The 15457-nt window shown below is 33.4% G+C and overlaps 1 pseudogene; it reads right to left on the reverse strand.

Annotated features, from left to right (window-relative positions):
• Positions 1 to 1299: 1299 nt before the first annotated feature.
• LOC133310813 (pentatricopeptide repeat-containing protein At1g62680, mitochondrial-like) lies at positions 1300 to 13390 on the reverse strand (annotated as a pseudogene).
• Positions 13391 to 15457: the final 2067 nt, after the last annotated feature.

A 15457-nucleotide genomic window follows, 5' to 3' on the forward strand; every position in this document is an offset into this window, starting at 1 on the left:
CCCTCTCTTTCGGATGTCGATCCCAAGCCTGCCAGGAGTCACTCCTTGTGTGTGCCCTTTCGCACAATGTCCTTTCACATCAGTGATCACTCTCCACCCTCATCAACCTTTGGGATGTTACAAAACAGGTACATACAATATAACTATAAGGATTGAAAGATAAATTTTCCTTAAAATAAATACACTACATTGATTTAATCCAAATAAAGTTACAATGCTCATATCCCAACCTTACCTTTTCTGCTAATAAAGATGAAATTCCCTTTGTCAGAAACTATTATTATTGAAATTCAAATAATAAATAAATATTTTATCTTGATTTCTACTTTATCACAAGTATATATATTGGTTGAAAGAGGTTGACCTATCAATTTTGTCTTTGATACAGTTTTCGTTTCCTTTGGTTTTGAGGATATTAAAGAACATACTTATGTTTAACGTTCTGAAAATATTAAAACATAAGTGAATATGAACATGATGAATTTGCCGTAAAAAAATTGAAAATATAACTCGTTATCCTCCCAAAATTCCGAAGCAAAATTCTTTTTAAGGCATAATGTTCCATTCCTATTGACCAAATAAAGGTAGTTTGTAACTATCCTTTTTCATTGAATTTTTCAGAATGCGTATTTTCTTTTATACCATTCCTAATTTTCTCATTGAGGCGAGTCAATCCTCATAAACTTCAATTTTGAGCCAATTATGGAACTAATCCTGATTCGAAAATATGTATTTTAAATCAACTTTAGAGAATTGTTTTGCATGATATGAGGAGGTTTTTGTTTGTTTATTTATTTTTTTCTGCACGCCTTCTTTAGCTAATTAGTTTTGGATTTTGTCATCCAGACACTTTTTTTTATCCAAACCACTTTAATTTGGTTTGAGAATAATTGGACCCATATTCGGACAGTCCTCTCAATATTATTTGTATTATTCCCAAGAGTGGAGCTTGAGATCTCTAGAGAAAAAGAATAAGTTTTTTACTGCTTAAACGAATAATAATTGGTAATTAAGGACATAGATTCTAGTTAGAAATGTATCTTTATACCACCCAATAAGCTCCATGCTCCGGGAAAAAAGAATGAAGGAAAAAAAAAAAGTTTCTTTTCTTAAAGTTACATTTGACAACTAACTCATATACGGAGTAAGTAGGAAGAACTGAAAATCTAGGAAAAGAAAGCCTAAAAAACCAGCCCTCGCAATGACTTAATAAACATCTCTGGATTGGTAGGGTTAGACAACAAATTTATATAAGGGAATTGTGAACCTCATAAGCTAACACCAAAAAGGGCAAGGGGATAATCTGATGTATAAGGCTCCCCAACTTGCAAAGATATGAATAATAGTATTATATGCAGCTTTACCCTTGATTTTGTTTTCTTTTTTTTTTGCAAATGGGCCGTTTTCTCTGGACTCGAATCCGTGACTCTTTGATCCTTAGAAGCAACTTTAGTGCTACTCCAAGACTTGTACTCAAAAAAAGCAGTTCCTGTAGATATCTCATAAACACCACTTGTTTGCATGATACAATCCATAGAGCTACTAGGGAAATATTCTCAAATGGTATAACCTAAAAAAGCACCATGAAACTGGGACAATTTTTGCTTTTAAGCACAAATATTCAGCAGGCAATAAATCACAGGGACACCTTGGCTCAAACATTTGATTCACAACAGGATACTGTTGATCTCAACTAGAGGCCCAAATTTAACGTCTGCACAAACTCCATATCATTGTCTACCTATTTGGTCCAGAGATTTTTGTATTGATTCAAAGCAATAAAAAGCCAAGGTTTCATATTTCTATTGTAATGAATGACTACAGCATTGTTGATCTCATCCAAGCTAATACTAATACAGGGATTGTATCGTAGCTCAAGCACATGCCAGGATTTGTCCAATAACTTGGTTGTTGAGTAGAAGGTGATCAGACCAGGCAGGAACGTCCCCAATTCCCACAAAGTTCGGTTTTCATTCTGACAAAAGAATCAACCATTAAAAAAAAAAACAGAATAGACTTTACGAGCAAGAAAATAGATTTTGCAAAGGAAATCTAGATCTTTAAAGAAAAGGAAAAAGGAAACTGACATAGAATATCAGTACAAAATCATTAACGCATAGAGGAGGAAGGTGTTAAGCTACAAGCATGAGAAATGTACCATGTTCTGCCAGTAATGATAATGATATGTCATATGTGCATTTTTCACACCTCCGAGCATCAAGGTTAAATTGTAAGCTAAAGAACAAGCTTTCGGATTAAATCTCTCCTTGATTAAAGGATGAGCAAATCCAAAGCAGGTCTCAACGGCACCGTTAACTTTCCCAACCAACCATAACATCATCAATCCAAAAATGGGATTTTATGTAATTTAGGAACATCTCTGAAAATATTGCAATTTAGCAAATGATACACTATATGAAAATATTGCATAATGATACAAATTGGGGTCTTCAAAATCAGGCATAGGATCCTCATCCATATATTTCTCCCCCATTATCCTCATTGTCAAACAATCCAAGCTCTTGGGGATCGACTTGGCTGAAACCAAGCTCACCAATGCCCCATTCTTCTTTGCCTTCATAAGAAACTCATCAACAGCAAATATAGTATCCTTCAACTTTTGTATCTTTAATTGATTATCGTAATTCTCTTTTGCGTCCACAATCATCATAATTATCATAATTGTACGGGGCCATTACCAGTTGTTGGAATCCTCTGTAGCCTGGAAAAATAAGTCAAAATAACTACATGGGGTTCATTCAAATAGTCAAATCATCATGCAGACTATGATTCAAACGGAATCTACAATAATGTGTCGTTTCCAATTGAGGAACTTGAACTGGGTTTCAACCAAAATTGAAAATCTGGAACCAAAAGACAAGAATCCAATGAACATGCAACTTACAAAGTTATCGAATGGTGTGGACAGATTGGTGGTGAATAAGACTGAAAGCGTGGCAATGAAAACGAGAGAAAACATAGCAGAAACGAAGATACAGTAAGAGAAGAAGCCACCGAGGCTAGATCCACCTCTGCCTCGTCTAACGGCAGCAGCCATTTGGATTGGAGAAATGAACCTGTGGGTGGGAATCAGAACTCAAAAGGGGGTCTTTGATCTTGTGAATCCGAACCGCTACAGCCTTTGAAAAAACTCCCATTAATTGTGCAGCAATGAGCTCAGGAAAATATCAGCAACACCTAACACAATTCAAATGAAGCAATCAAAATATGCTTGTGTTTTAACTATTCCCTATTGGTAAAAAGACCACAAGAAATATAGAGCCAAAACAGAAAAATAAAGCTCTACTTTATATAAATTGGGGTCAATAGAGTCAACTATGAGATAAAAAGAATTTCCAACTGATCATGTTAGTTTCAACTTGGTCTATCTGTTGTCTGAAACACTAGGAATGAGTAGTGACTGAAAATTTCTTAGAAGTAGATGAAGCAGATCACTAGTATAGTGGGGAGAAAAAGGATAGCTACGTCAATACTAAAAAAATATTGACAGATGTTATCATTACATTATCAAGATGAACCTTACAGCATACCACATCCAATCAAAACTAAAGTGAAAGTGAGTGCATTGCATAGTCCATCTTCTTTTTTATGTGCAACTATTAAAAGAAATAAAGATTGATTGATCACCATCAAAATTCAAAAATAACTTAAATGTGTAACTAGAAAACATCTCACCTAGTTTTACATTTACAATAAGCATCGAGCAATCATTTCACGAAGAAGTTTCACCGCCTTATCATTCTCATCTTTTTCAAAGAGAGCACAAATAATTACTTCAAAAGTTACCGCATCAGGCATACAACCATTGTCTTCCATTTTTTATAGCAAGGCCAATGCTTCACCAAACAAGCCCTCTTTACAAAGTCCATTGATCATAACAGTATACATCTGGACATTTAGAAGATAGCCTTTAATCAAAAGACCCTGGAAAACCTCTTGTGCATTCTGAAGTCTTTCCACCTTTGCATAATCCATCAATAAGTATAGTGTATGTGTGAATATCTGGTAGAATTCCCTGGTCTTTGATTCTCGTGAATAATGCAATTGCCTTGTCAAGATGATGATTTTTGCGTAAAGAGTGTAATAAGGAATTTCTAAGTGATTATATCGGCTAATTGACCTTTGTCATGCATTTCATCAATAAGATCCCGAATATAAGAGATTCTCCCCAATTTGCACAAACCATCAATAAGAGAACTATAGGTTATTGTATTGGGAATATTATTTTTGCGATGCATTTCTCTAAAGAGATTCTTGGCTTCATCCACCATTCTATCCTTACATAATCCATTAATCATGATATTATAACTCCAAACATCAGGAGTCACCCCCCTTTGGACCATAGTGTTGAACACATATTTTGCATTGTTCACTTCCTTAACTAAGCAATACCCATCCATTAATGTATTATAAGTAACAATATCAGGCTTCACACCTCCTTTTATCACCACAGCTAACATATTTTTAGCTTCCCTGACCTTTCCTTCCTTGCACAATGCGTCAACCAATATGTTAAAGGTATGAGCATTTTGGTTTGATGTTCTTCAATACCATTTCATTAAACAAACCAATCGCTTCTTTGAATCAATCAATAATGCAAAAGTCATAGATTAGAGTACTGTAAGTGACCAAAAAAAAAAAAACCACTCCCCGTTAAACCCAACTAACGAGCGGAGGAAATCCTTGTACGCAGTCTTACCCTTGCATAATTGCAAAGAGGCTGTTTTCTGGATTCGAACTCATGACCTTAGTACTGTAAGTGAGAACATCGGGATAAATTCTCTTGACAACCATTTCAGAATATAAATCAAACACATCAGTTACAAGTTTACCTTTGCATAAGCTATCAATGATTGTGCTGTACATTACCACATCAGGCCGAATTAGTTGCCCTTCATTCAATCTTTCTCAGCAACTGCATGGCAGCTTTTGTTTCTCCGATTTTATTTTACATAACCCATTGATCAAGGTCCCATAGCTAACTTGGTTCAACTGAAACCCTTTTGCCACCCTTTTGTAATGTGCAGAGTAATGTGCAGAAATCTAACATGGGTGAACCCAGATTTTATTTTCATCAAAAGGAACATGTAATTCACACTTGTCCTAAGGGATATCTATGTCACGATGCTGTTAAGGATACAAGTGGGAACTTGGTTCTCGAGCATGAAAACGTCCCTTATAATAGCATCCATGGTCAACTCTACACCAGCAGCGTTGACCAGGGGCATCCCTCGTTTTTGAGTTAAGATGGAAATATTTCTGATGAGTTGAGTCACAGTGGCAGCGCTAACTTGGTTTGGGGTAATTCCCCGGAATTCCATTTGTCTAGAAAGTGAAATAACAGAGGAAAAATGCTTCATCTTAACAAGGGATCCCAAAATCTTGTTAAATTCGATGATGGGTGGGGTATGACGCATAATGAGCATTCGATTGAACAAGGAAATAGCATCATCATCATCATCATCATCAGGTTTATCAATGAACGGAGACAGAGAATGAGAGTATTGTCTCATCCTTGTGTTGGAAGGGAAGCAAAGAAGGAAAGTGGGGTTTGAAGGAATGAAAACGGCGTACCTTAAAACTTGAGATTGACATCGACAGTGGGTTACTGTTAGGGTTTGTTGATGTAAAATGATAACATAACAGCTTTGAGATACAGAGAGAAGTTGAAGGCTCATCTGATTTATATATTTTTAAATAAATTTATTAAAAAATATCAAAATTATATAACCATTTTTTTTAAATGACTTGTTTTTGTAAATATCTACAGTTTTCTATTATTTGCATTAATTAAAAATACGACAAGTTTATACTTATTATCATTTTAGGATTATTATTTTTATTATCAGATTAATTATTGTTGGATCAATTTAAAATCAACGACGGTTAATTTTTTCTATTTTATAATCTGTTGATTTCAAATTGATAAAACGGTATCAATTGGGTAATAAAAGTAATAAGTCTAAAATGATTATAAATATAATTATTCCCATAAAAATATGTTGTATTTTTTTCTTGTCACATTTTTTTTTTAGTTCTTATCATTCAATTCTTACTAAAAACAAATTGAACGTAGATTTTCTAACTGAGTCATAGTGACTGAAACAAGGGTACAAAAATATATAAAATTTTATTTTATTTTATCTTTTCATAGTTACATATCTTAATCAAACACTGTAAGATTAAGATATGTAAAAAATTTCTAATGTTTTGGTAAATTTTTGTCATAAGTAAAACATTAAGGTAACATTAATTTATTTCTTTTTCTACTATTGAAGGTGGTAGGATAACCTCATCAGTGAGATAATGGCTCTTCATAAGATCAAACAAATTAACTACTAAGGGTGATAAGAGGGAACTAAAAACTCTCATATTAAAAATTTACATCAAGTGAAATTTTTGTATTTATCTTTCTCTTTACCTGCATTAAATAGATGAAGTCAATTCAATATTAATGAAAAAATAAATAAATACAAAAAATTCACATCATCCTATCATGTGAAATTATGATATAAGAGGGTTCATTCCCCCGTAAGAGGTGATTGTTTTGTACTCTTATTACGAAAATGACATTCTGTTTTTTTCTTCATCGTCCACTTTGTACTTGATTTGGACCTATCACACACTACATATAAGGTTTAGTCCATGAAAAGCCCAAAAACTAAGACTTCAAGGTTAAGTAAACATGTCATCCCCCGTGTATATTGACAATCCCACAAGTACTAATACACAATATTAGCAGTTTAATCCATTACAGCTACACGATATTCATATTAGTATCTCGGGACTTTATAGGCACCTAAGAGAGGCGTTTGGTTTAGGAGAAATTTTTTGAATATTAGAGAAATATAATTACTAAGAAAATGATTGAAAAGTAAGTTTGGTAGGAAAATGTAAAAAAAGTTATTTGGTAGGAAAAAATTTTACCGAAAAAATTTGGTAAATATTATAAAATCTATGTTTAGTTTGAGTTAAAATATTGATGGGAAAATGAATTACAATTACCAAAATACCCCTTATATGTTCTCTTTAAAGTTTTGTTTTTTGGCTTCCGGATATTTTGGGGTGTAGTTTTTTCAGGTGCTTTTTGCTTCTTCTGTGGCTTGTTGGTTTTGCAAAAATCGACATCGTTGAAACCTGAATAGGATTGGGAAGTGGACAGCCCAAGCAAAGAAGCGAAGGAGGCTACATCGGATTTGAGGGTGTCTATGTTCACCGGATTTTTGGAGGACTTGTCGGAATTTGATTTCACCATTATTGCATGTCGAAGGAAGGAATAGCCACTTCACAGTTGAAGTTTCAGAAGTTGAAGGAAAAACAAGTAGGGAGGGTTAATTGTGTCCTAATTTTTCTTGCCACTTTTACGTTTGTCAATTGAAAATATTTACAATATTATGAGAGTACCGAGCACTAGGTACATCATTTACCAAATATAAAAAATAACTTATTTACATTATTCCTATCTTTATGGTTACTTCCATTCATATATAATTTTTTTTTTCTCTTTTTGGTAAAGAAGTAGATAGTATGTTAGGGTGAGTTTGCAATCAGCAGTAAAATAACTCCTTGAACGTCACGTATTCGAATCTGGAAAACAATCGAGTCTGAAAAACAACCTCTTTGCAAAAAAGATAAAATTGCATACACCCTCGCAAGTCAGGCAACCTCGTGCAAAGAAATTTGCCTTTTCCCTTTGGTAAAAAAGTAGGTACTCCAATAGCACTAATAATATGTTCCAACAAATTAATAAAATCAATAAATGCTAAATATAATCTAAAAGAGAGGAGCCAAGAGGGGGGGGGGGGGGGGGGGGGAACTAGTTCGTGTACATTTTCCAATCCAGTTTGTAAAAATCATCACATAGCATCTGAAAATTATTTACAATGAAATTATAGATAGCATTCCCAGACCTGCTTTCTTAAGGGCAACAGTTAACTTGAGATCCACAATTCCGTAAACAACAGGAACACTTCGGCTCAAGCATCTGATTAATAACATCACACTATGGACCTCAACTAGAGGCCAAAATTGCATATCTGCACAAACTGCATATCATTGTCCACATATTTGGTCCTGAAATTTTTGTATTGATTGAAAGTATTTTACCAATATTATTTAACTTGAATTTAGAGCAAACATACATTGTCTTAACTTCATCCAAATAAATGATATTAAGTTCTGTCATTGATCATGATACTCCAATGCTGCTGAGCTACCAGTTACAGAATTGTTAGACCAAAAACAAAATTTTATCACCAGGCAAATACTTTAGCTTGTAATTACTAAAACACATAAAAGCATAACTTTTCTTTTTGCAGAAAGAAGTCATTTGAAAAAGTGTGCTACTTACAATGCTGTTAACTGTAGTAAGGCAACATGCTAAGTATCAAGTAAACTAGAGAAGAAATAAGGAATTCAGATCCTGCAACTGGTATTAATTTCTACTGACTTCAACACATTCAGTATGAAATACAATGGATTGTCACAAATTACAATCTTCAGAAGATGAAAGAAACAGAACGACAGAAGAACAATGGATTAAGGAAATTTGACAAGAAATCACAAAGATAGATTCAGAGAATTTTCAAGAAGCTCTAATTTCTCCCAAGCCTAGCCTCCTGAGAATCCTCTCCTCTATTTAAGCTTCTCACATGCCTCTTATGCTATGATTCTTGCTTGCTCATCATTTCCCCTAAATGCATGGTGTGCATTTTCTTTAACCGTTTGGCATAAATCCTAAATATTCCCTCATAATTGCTTTTCTGCTACAATAGACAACTAATTTGTAGTGACTCTATAATTTCAAATAGACTACAATAGTTAACATTACTCAATTACATTCCATGAGAGAATCAAATTATATCATAGCAAACTGACTCTGTTATTTGATGACTGACAATGTCTTCTAGTACAAGATCATAAAGCTAAATGTAATTTGAATTCTGCAACAATTTAAAACAAGAGAGGGGGCATTAAGAATTTTAAAACTATTTAAAAGCAACAGTCCACCAAATTTCAGTCGAACTTGCGCAAAATAATATGTTCCAGTTCATCCGAAACATCTTCAAGTATTACCAGCTACTTTACTCATGATCCTCATCCTTCGATAGAATAAAAACAAAGAATGCATATTAAAACCAATTATATCAGGATCAATGTAGATGCACCTAACAAAGTATAAAATATATATATAAAAAAAAAAGAGACAAAATAAAACTTCTAAAAAACAGGCTGATGAGTGTGCAAGTATAGAAGTCTGAAGTGGCCTCATTAGTGGCCATATCAGCTATATTAGCTATTTTTATAACATTAGTTATAGGGAAAAGGGAGAAACTAATATAATTGGAAAAAAAACATATAGTCAAGAGAGCATTAACGTACCAAAAAACTCATAGCAGTGAGTTCACGATTCCCATTATATAAATCCCTTCTCCAGATCAATCACTTCACCTCCTACTCTTCAATCATAATAAAGTTGTTTGAAAAAATGTCATCTGAATTATAACAACATTAAAGATACCACAAGCTATGTTTGTTTGCAGTGAGCACAAGTCAACTCCAAAACAGGTGTTAAGAATACCTTGGATCAGGGGCTGACCGAAGGGAGAGACATTGACGGCCGCCCCTCCCTAAACTTTGATTTTTTTAGTATTATATACATAAAATGATACTTGTCTAATAGTTAGCCTCTTCCTAAAAAATATTTGTAACAATTAGCCCATCCTATTATTCTTAATAACACATAACTTTGGTATTTTATTTTCGCCTCTAATCATAAAAATCCTGGGTACGCCGGTGCTTGGAATGTGGATTAGAGGAAAAGGTTATGGAATAAGAGGAGGGTAAATTGGTTCATTCTAATTAAAGAATGATGCCAAAGCAATTTGACTAGTAAACATAACACAAGATAAGACCTTCATTTGCTTCTATCCAAAATAAAGCAAGCCAACATAATATCCTAAACTAGTAAGAGCTCTGTAACTCTCTTTCTTTTTTGGATAACAAGAGCTCTGTAACTCTGGTAAGCTAACTTGCACAAAAAAAATCGTCAATAAAATTCACACTTTGCCAAGTAGCTAGCCAGTTGTTGTATACTCAACAGGAAAGAAAATCTTCTGGAGGAGGAGGCAGCAGGTGCTATGATACTGAAGTACCATCTATCACAATAAAAGCCATGGCAAGACCCAAAGATATATGCTTGTCACGATAGAAATGTATTACCACACTCCTGGATTAACTTTAAACTTAATTGCTACCGGTCCTCCCCTTGGAACAAACACTGCATTCCTCTCTGAAGAATCAAAAGGTTATACCTTCAATTTCAGGAAGATTAGAAAGAACATATAGAGCTTGGATTTCTCAAATTTTGCGTTTTGTACATCAAAAATCCAATTGTTGTGAAGTTATCAAAAGGGAAACATATGTGCTTAAAGGTCTAGCTGCCATAACAAACATGCCTGAAGAATAAAGAACTTGATTAGAAGTAAGAACATTGGACGTCTGGCCAGAAGCAACCATGATTGCTATGGTTGGAAGCTTTTATAACATTGCATCAATCTCAACATCAAGCAAGGTGTGATTAGAAACAACCAAAAAGAGATCGTCACAGATGGTTCGAAGCAACTAAGTTTTGCCACAGTCAACAATGCAGATGGAGAGATAAAACCAAGAGATGGATAAAGGGGTTAGTGACTCACTCACCATTCTCTAATAATTAGTAAGTATAGAGAGAGCTTTTTTGGCAAGCTCGTAAAGCTGTACGAAATAATATAAATGAATATCTAATAAAGATGAAGCCATGAAGGTATCAGCAAATAAATGAAAAGGAACAAAAAAGTCAGACTTTGTCATGATTCGACATTCCCACAATCCAATGAAAATATGGGGTATCAAGTTTATGATTTTGAAATTTTAGCCTTCTTTTATTTAAGCTGTTTTGATTACCAAATGCAGGTAGTCCAGTGGAAATTCATTGAAAGTAGCCAAATTAACTAAATGCCTTTATTTGAACAAGGGTACAGAGATCCTAGCAAACCAAGTATGAAGAAGCATTAAAACCATTGGGTCTAATTCCATACTTCACTATGCTATTTTCTCTCATTCATCACAAACTCATCTACTTTTGTGCTCATTTTGCATCTGAAAACTGATGTGTTTCTACTATATATGGTAGGCATTGTCTGAAGTAGCTGCACACACTATGTTCTTGCCTTCTTGGCATTCGTTATTTTGTTTGTTCAGGAACAGAAACTAAACACACTGTTTTGATCCTCGATACACAAGAGGAGAAAAATATACTAGCAAAAAGAGAAATTGTGATTACGGGATTAAGCTCACAAATACATTCAAGGTAAAAAATAAATAAATAAAAGTTGACAGCTAGAGTTTACATTCCTTAGGGCAACGGATCTCAAAACCTCAAGTGACAAGTAACTCCATCCCTAGCTGCTGACATCAAAAGAATGAAATCTGAGACATCTAAATAATCTCCAATCCTTAAATTAACTTTATTCATTATTTTTAAAGCTAAAGTTTAGACAAACAGTATAACACACATTCCTATTATATTTACCACCAAAATAAACCATAGCCTTTGAGAAAGCAGAAATTAATTTTGCGGCAATGACCTTGGGAAAATATCGGCAACTTTAACACCTAAGACAACTCAAATAATGTAACCAAAATATGCTTGAGCTTTTAATTCCTCCTTTCCGTAGAATTACCACAAGAAATATACAGACATAAAAGAAACCCAGCTCCACTTTATATAATTTGGGGTATATAGAGTCTCAACAATAACAGAAAAAGCATTCCAGAATATCATTACAGCTTCTGCTTGTTTTGTTATCTGAAATAGTAACGATAATTAGTGACTGAAACTCCTTAAAAGTAGAAGGAAGCAGGTAGCTAATACATTGGTAAGAAAAAGGATAGCTATCTCAAGACTCAAAAAAATTGACCACTGACAACTGTTATTGTTATAATATCAAGATGAACCTAACAACATATTACTTTTAATCAAAATTAATGTGATAGTGAGCGCATTGCATAGTCCATCTTTTATTTTGTGTAACTATCAAAAGAAATAAAGATTAGTCATCATAAAAATTCAGATTAACTCAATGCATAAATAGAAAGTATCTCACCTAGTTTTACTCATAATAGGCCTCTAGCAATCATTTCACATAGAAACTTCTCTGCCTTATCATTCTCATCTTTTTGAAAGAGAGAACGAATAATAATTTCAAAAGTTACAGCATTGGGGATACAAATAATTTTCTTCCATTTTTGACCATAAGGTCAATGCTTCATCAACCAAGCCTGCTTTACAAAGACCATTGATCATAACAGTATACATCCGGACATCTAGAAGATAACCTTTAATCAAAAGACCCGGAAAACCTCTTGTGCATTCTTAAGTCTTCCACCTTTGCATAATCCATCAATAAGTGCAGTAAATGTGTATACATTTGGCTGAATACCCTGATCTTTAATTTCCGTAAATAATTCAATTGCCTTGTCAAGATGATGGTTTTTGCATAAAGACTGTAATAAGGAATTGTAAGTGATTACATTGGCTAGTTGACCTTTGTCGTGCATCTCATCAATAAGATTCCAGACAGAAGAGATTCTCCCTGATTTGCACAAACCATCAATAAGAGAGTTGTAAGTTACCACATCGGGAATCATATTTTTGCGATGCATTTCTTCAAAGAGACTCATGACCTTATCCATCATTCTAATCTTACATAATCCATTAATCATGATATTATAGCTCCGAACATTAGGAGTCACGCCCCTTTGGACCATAGAGTTGAACACATATTTTGCATTGTTCACTTCATTAACTAAGAAATACCCATCCATTAATGTACTAAAAGTAACAAAATCAGGTTTTACACCTTCTTTTATCATAATAGCTAACACATTTTTAGCTTCATTGACCTTTCCTTCCTTACATAATGCATCAACCAATATACTAAAGGTATGAGCATCTGGGTTGATGTTCTCCAATACCATTTCATTAAACAAACCAATTGCTTCTCTCAGTTGACCCAGAATGCAAAAGCCATAAATTAGAGTACTGTAAGTGACGACATCAGTAGAAATTCTCTTGACAATATTTCAGAATATAAATCAAACACTTCATTTACAAGTTTATCTTTACATAAGCTATCAATGATTGCGTTGTACATTACCACATTAGGCTGAATTAGCTGCCCATTAATCTTTCTCAGCAATTGCATGGCAGCTTTTGTTTCACCTATTTTACATAATCCATTGTTTCTCCTATTTTGCATCTCTTCTTGTCTATCTTTGCAGCATTACTTTCAAAGATGAATGTGAAGAAGCATCAAGAACCTGTTTTATTGGAAACTTCAGAGGAAAAGCTTCAATACGTGCTGTTGGAGAAGAGTTTTAGACCTTGAAGATGGTTGTGGGAGGGTTCTAGTCTACTATCCAAAGATAAATTTAACGAAGCCACTGGGAGAAGATGCCCACTTCATCTGTGAGGAAGAACAAACCATTGGCGTTGCTGATGGTGTTGGTGGCTGGGCTAGGAAAGGTATAGACACTGGTGAGTATGCTCAAGAACACATGAAAAAAATGCTATCATTGCAGTTAAAAAGAACCAAAAGACTCTGTTGACCCAAAAAGAGTCTTGAACCATGCTTTCATGAATACCAAAGCAAAAGGGTCGTCTACTAGATGCAAGTCTCAAGAAACATGTGACAGTAACAATTAATCAAGATGCTCAAAGTAACAATGTATGGCTTAATTCCCCTGAATTCCAATGGTCTAGAAAGGGAAATAGCAGAGGGGAAATGCTTCATCTTAACAAGGGGTCTCAAAATCTTGTTAAAATCAATGATGGATTGGGTAGGAAGCATAAGGAGCATGCGATTGAATAAGGAAACAGAATCATCATCAGGTTTGTCAATGAATGGAGAATGAGAATGAGAATGAGAGTATAGTCTCATCCTTGTGTTGGAAGAGAAGCAAAGAAGGAAAGTGGGGTTTGAAGGAAACCTTAGAATGGAAACGGCGCACCTTAACCAACAAGACATTGACATTAACATTGTTGTTGGCAGCTACAGATTGTGCTACTGTTAGGGTTTGTTGATGTAAAATGAAAACAGCTTTCAGATGCTAATGTTTTTTGATTGCTCATACGATAATAATAAAATCATGGGTTTTATAAGAGTTATGTCGTAGGAAAAGTGATTGTGTTATGTTATAGAGATTCGTTTTGCGTGCTGAAGTTTTTTTTTTTTTTTTGCTGCGGGCCCCACAAAATGTTGTGTGTGTAGGAAAATTTTTGTGGTCATGTTAAATGATAAATGATAAACCCTAAAATTATATATAGAGACTTTTTTTTTTTTTTTCTTTTTTACTTTTTAAGGTTATTTTCACTAAATTGAGATTGCAGATGAAGTAACTCCATTTTTACTTTGATACGGAAAGATGTTTAACTAAGGAATGTAAAATAAACGCTACTCATGTGACTTCTTTTTTAAATAATAATTCATCTTGTTGTGGTTTAATTAGAAGCTATTTTTTTTTATGATTTTAAAAGTAATATTTTATCTTATATTTTTTTTTTATTGTACATTATTATTTGTAGTTTTTTCAAAAAAAATTAATTTAAAAGATAGTGCAGAGTTTGTAACTAATTAGATTCAATTCGCAAATACCTGTATTTTCTTTAATTTCATTAATAACATTCGAATTTTCTTTTCTGCAAAAATCATTATCATTTAAATTTATGTCATCAAGCAATGGAGTAATAACTCAATCTATCACGGTAATGGCTTGGTTTTCTCAAAATTTTTACTATGTGAAAATCATCAAAGCACGATTTTCCCAACCTAGTTAATTTACTTCATTTAAGAAGTTTATGAACTAACACCTTTAATTTTTTTTTTGCTTTTTTTTTAACTATAAACTCAGGTTTAAGCATATTTTAATGAAGAACTAGTTAAAAGAACCACTGACAATACAAAATTAACATGAAGAAAAAATTAACTATCCAATTTATCAATTAATCATTTCCTTTACCTCTAATTTTGTTTGGTAGTGTTTTTTTTTATTAATATTTCCCATTTTAACACTAAACTCAGCATTTTCTTTTCTATTACAAATTAGAGGAAAAAATATTTTTCCCGTCACGTGATATAAAATGATATTTTCTGCAATTCAATCACATTGCAATCCCTAACCAAAATGACTATTTTAGGATTTGTAAAATAAAAATATAAGACATTTTCATAAAATTTATGTTGTAAGAGAAAAATAAAATGGAAAACAAGTTATATTGCGAGTGTTTTCTCATGTTGTAATCTTTTGATTTATGGAAAATAATATTTCTGCAGTTACTGCAGATAATTTATTTCCAAAACGACGTCGTTTTAGTATTGAAATATTAAAAAGTTAT

This window comes from Gastrolobium bilobum, unplaced genomic scaffold (assembly GCF_033153095.1).
Source record: "Gastrolobium bilobum isolate Gb01-03AN ecotype WA unplaced genomic scaffold, APGP_CSIRO_Gbil_v1 utg19765, whole genome shotgun sequence".
Lineage (NCBI taxonomy): Eukaryota > Viridiplantae > Streptophyta > Magnoliopsida > Fabales > Fabaceae > Gastrolobium > Gastrolobium bilobum.